This window comes from Protobothrops mucrosquamatus, unplaced genomic scaffold (assembly GCF_001527695.2).
Source record: "Protobothrops mucrosquamatus isolate PMUCROS unplaced genomic scaffold, P.Mucros_1.0 scaffold419, whole genome shotgun sequence".
Classification (NCBI taxonomy): Eukaryota; Metazoa; Chordata; class Lepidosauria; order Squamata; family Viperidae; genus Protobothrops; species Protobothrops mucrosquamatus.
This window is the reverse complement of record NW_015386748.1, coordinates 291,079-295,561: the sequence shown is the minus strand read 5'-3', so window position 1 is coordinate 295,561 and position 4,483 is coordinate 291,079.

Here is a 4,483-nt window from a genome sequence, read left to right as displayed (position 1 = left end):
TCTAGTTTTATCTCTGGCGTTCAGAATTAACTTTCTACATCTACAAAGTGTAATCATAGATTGGATTCCAGCTGAAATCTTTCCTACATTACAGTCCTGTTGAATCTTAGCTCTTTACCAAAGGATTCCAGAAACTCTGCCCAATCATTTTTCTGTTAACTTTTTTAGATATACTCTCTATCTGTTTACAGGATAATGCAAGTTTTTCTTTTAATACTCATTTTAGCATTTTCTGCCAACTACAGGTAGAATCAAAACAAATGAATCCTATCCTGTAACTCTTGAGAGAATCTTTATCAAGAAAACCAGTATGATTTAATTCATGATTTAAGCATTTTTCTTGACCAGAAATCAACTGAATCCTGAATAAATATGTGTTGTTTCTCTTCAAATATGCAGCATTTCCTGAGAGGAAACAATAATTTTCCAGATTATGAATGTGTAGTTTTTAGTTCCTTTTTGTTTCTATTTGGCGGCATAGGGGTACCTCTTTCTATAAACAGTAGCTGTATTAGAGTGATTTAAATTCGTAGAGGAAGTTGCCATATGTTCTTCCTTCAAGCAAAGCTTTGGGGAAGTTGCCAAACTTACTTAAGCAAAAGAGTATACTTTAAATAAAAATACAGAACATATCTGGTGTCCATAAAGCAGATCACAAGAATATCATACTTATATATTTTACTCTAAGCAGCATTTCAAGATACTGATTATAGGACTGAGGGTAGAACAGGATGGTCTCCTGGAATAATCTCCTGGTTATTTATTTGTTTAATTAAAACTTTGTATATTTGAGAAAACAACCATATGGGAGAAACATATAAAAGTAGATAGCTTAAGCTGAGGAAGCATTTTTGGGATGTAGTTTGTACTCCTTGGGAGTCCATAAAACTTATATCAAAAGTTTATTTACAGGGTGCCCCAGAGCTCTGTTCTGGGCCCAGTGCTCTTCAACATCTTCACCAATGACTTAAATGAAGGGATAGATGGAGAACTCATCAAATTTGCAGATGACAGCAAGCTGGCAGGAATAGCCAATAGGCTTAAGATACAGGAGGATCTTGACAGACTTGAACATTGGGCGCTATCTAACAAAATGAAATTCAATGATGAAAAAAGTAGACAAGAAAAACCAAAATGCACAGGTACAGTATAGGTGCTACCTTGCTCAGTAGTAGTAACTGTGAGAGGGATCTCAGAGTCCTAGTGGACTATCACTTAAATATGATGTCAACGCTGTAAACATTGGATGTCCCAGCTCGGACAACTGATGAAATCGCAGCCATTTTCTCTTTTTGCTTTTAACATGCTTTTTCTTCTGTTTAGAGATTAAGTGGAGAAGTGGGGGTTGGGATGAATGCTGAGCTCAGCTATCCATAACAATAATGCTGTTTTGTGGGAACCCAAGGATGAGCTGATAATGTTTTGGCGGGCTGAGGAGCTGGGGAGAAAGCCCGCATTTTAGGCTAATTGGAGAATATGATTTATGACATTTTATTGGGGGTGGAAATTACACTTTGTTACTTTGTATCCCAGGGAAGGGAATTTAGTTTTTGGGTTCAACTATGTAGTGCCGATACTTTGTTTCCTGAATAAAATGTTTTTTGAAGAATAATTTTGCCTTGAAGTTCTTTTGATGGGTTTCATCTATCGGAACCATGATATATGAGCCAGCAGTGTGCTGCAGCTGCCAAAAAAGCCAACACAGTGCTAGGCTGCATTAACAGAGGGATAGAATCAAGATCACGTGAAGTGTTAATACCACTTTATGATGCCTTGGTAAGGCCATACTTGGAATACTGCATCCAGTTTTGGTCACCGCGATGTAAAAAAGATGTTGAGACTCTAGAAAGAGTACAGAGAAGAGCAACAAAGATGATTAGGGGACTAGAGGCTAAAACATATAAAGAACGGTTGCTGGAATTGGGTATGTCTAATTTAATGAAGAGAAGGACTAGGGGTGACATGATAGTAGTATTCTAATATCTCAAGGGTTGCCACAAAGAAGAGGGAGTCAAGCTATTCTCCAAAGCACCTAAAGGCAGGACAAGAAGCAATGGATGGAAACTAATCAAGGAGAGAAGAAATTTCCTGACAGTTAGAACAATTAATCAGTGGAACAATCCGCTTCCAGAAGTTGTGAATGCTGCAACACTGGAACTTTTTAAGAAGAGACTGGATAGTCATTTGTCTAAAATGGTATAGGGTTTCCTGCCTGAGTAGTGGGTTGGACTAGAAGACTAAGCTAAAAATATAAAAATAGCCCAGTGTACATAGCATTTTTCAAAATAAATAAATAAAATTGATTGTACTAAAAGTTTTCATATTATTTTATAAAATACTGGTTCCTCTTCAGGAAGAAAGGGCCAAAACTGTGGGACTATTAATCTCCTAATAGCCTAAAATCTGAAAATTTGAAAAATGAATATTTTAAGTACTCCACAGCATAGGCTTTCAAAATTTCATACATAAACTATATCAGATTTTAAATGACAAAAACAACTCCTTAAATTGCTCCAGAAATAGACAATTACATTGCTGATAATCTCCTGCTGTTATATAATTTAATCAGTATACTTAGATCCCAATGAATATTCCAGCTATCACATTGTGCATAAAATGCACATTTTCAAGTGCAAACCCATTTTCAAGTGCAAACCCATTAGGCAATTTACAGTAATCCATCTTTATCGCAATTAAAATGTATATTACGCTATTAAATCTCAAAATTCTCTAAAAATTGCTGCAACTTAAATAGATGAAAATGCTATCTGTTCTAACCTAAGAGAGTTAAAAGCATTTCAGCATTTAGTGAGGCTCCTTCCTCCACAGAATTCTTTCATAAAATGAGTGGTTTCTTGTGTAGTTAGGACAACAATTAAATTTCAAGGCAGAAACTTGGGACATACTACCACAACTGACTTTGTGCAAAATATATTCACTTTCTATTCAAACCAAAATTTGAAATGTTCTCCTCAAATTTTGAAAAAAAATCTGATCACAATCCATCTTTTTGGATTGTATCCCTGTCCAAAATGGAGTCAGCAAACTTTACATACAATTTATAAATGATATCTTAAAATATAAATATAAAAGAGAACTGTGATGAGGTCACAATATAATTTATGTCTGGATAAAGAATGAAACCCGGAAACAGGAAAGAAAAACTTAATAATTGTCCTTCAGGTTTCTTTCTCTGGGGTAGCATAACTTAAAAGATGTTGTTTCCTGTTCCCAGCTACAGACAATATGAGAGCACAAAAGGCTGACCATGACAAAATTCCATAAGCAAAATAAGCATCACGTAACAACTGCTGCCTCAGCGTCTTCAGTAGAATGTATGTAATTTTCGTGAAATGGAAGGGGCACAAAGGCCATACTTTCTCTTTAAGTACAATAGTATGCTAAGGCTACATTCTAAAATGTATGTGGAGCCATGACAAAGAAGTGGAACTGAGACCAAAACTAAATTTAGTGGCTTTAATTTGAATTAATATTATATGAAAATAATTGTAATTAATAGGAACATTCCCCACAAATTTGCCATTTGTCACAAAAAATGTGTCATTTTAAAAAAATTGTATGTATTCTTTAAATTTGTAGTAAAATAAATTAAAAAAAAACCTTTCCAAGCATTTATATCATCTCCTTGCAGTCAGGAGATAGCAAATACCTCAACTATCTCCCTTGTGATACTAATTCCTATGTTCAGAATTACAGAGGAAATAAAATGCTTTATTATTTTGCCTTTGCTTATGGAAACATTTTGTTGTTTGATAGATATGTGTGTATATAAATACACACACACCTTAGGCTTAAACAATACAAGACATCACCTTGTTGTCACTCCCACCCACTTTACATGGTACCTCATGGTGCATTTTCTTGCTCTTCTTTCAAGTACTGTATTTATACTTTGTTGGCTCAAGTTATGCTTTCTGGCTTCCCTGCTGTACTTTTCTTTCTTCTAGGTGAGCCCCTGCCATTCAACAGGCAATTTCATAAAAGCTGCTGTACCATATTTTCTCTACTTTTTCTGAAAAATACATGCTACATAGTATTCTATTATGGCAGTGTAAAAGATCTAATACTTGCCTTGCCTACAGAACATCCTTCATTTGAATCTCAGGAATAATGCTTGTTAGATTTGTTAGTTTGTTTGGCCATTTCTAGTTACTATTTGCCTCCCTGAACTACTTTCTCTTCTGCTGGGCAGTTACTGTTTTTTTTAAAAATAAATAAGTATACAGATTTCATTAGTTTTCTAGTACCATATTTTCTTCCTCTCAAGCTTGGGGGCAATGCATATTGATGGAGCTATGTGGATGAGTCCTTAGTCACTGAGCTTCACTATCACTCATGAACAAACAGCACTTCCTTTTAAGATTATCAGTGGAATAAATTTAGTTTTTCAGAGAGAGAAATGGAAACTAGGAAAAACACCAGACATTTGGGTTAATGTTGCTACATTTGTACAGAAGATTTA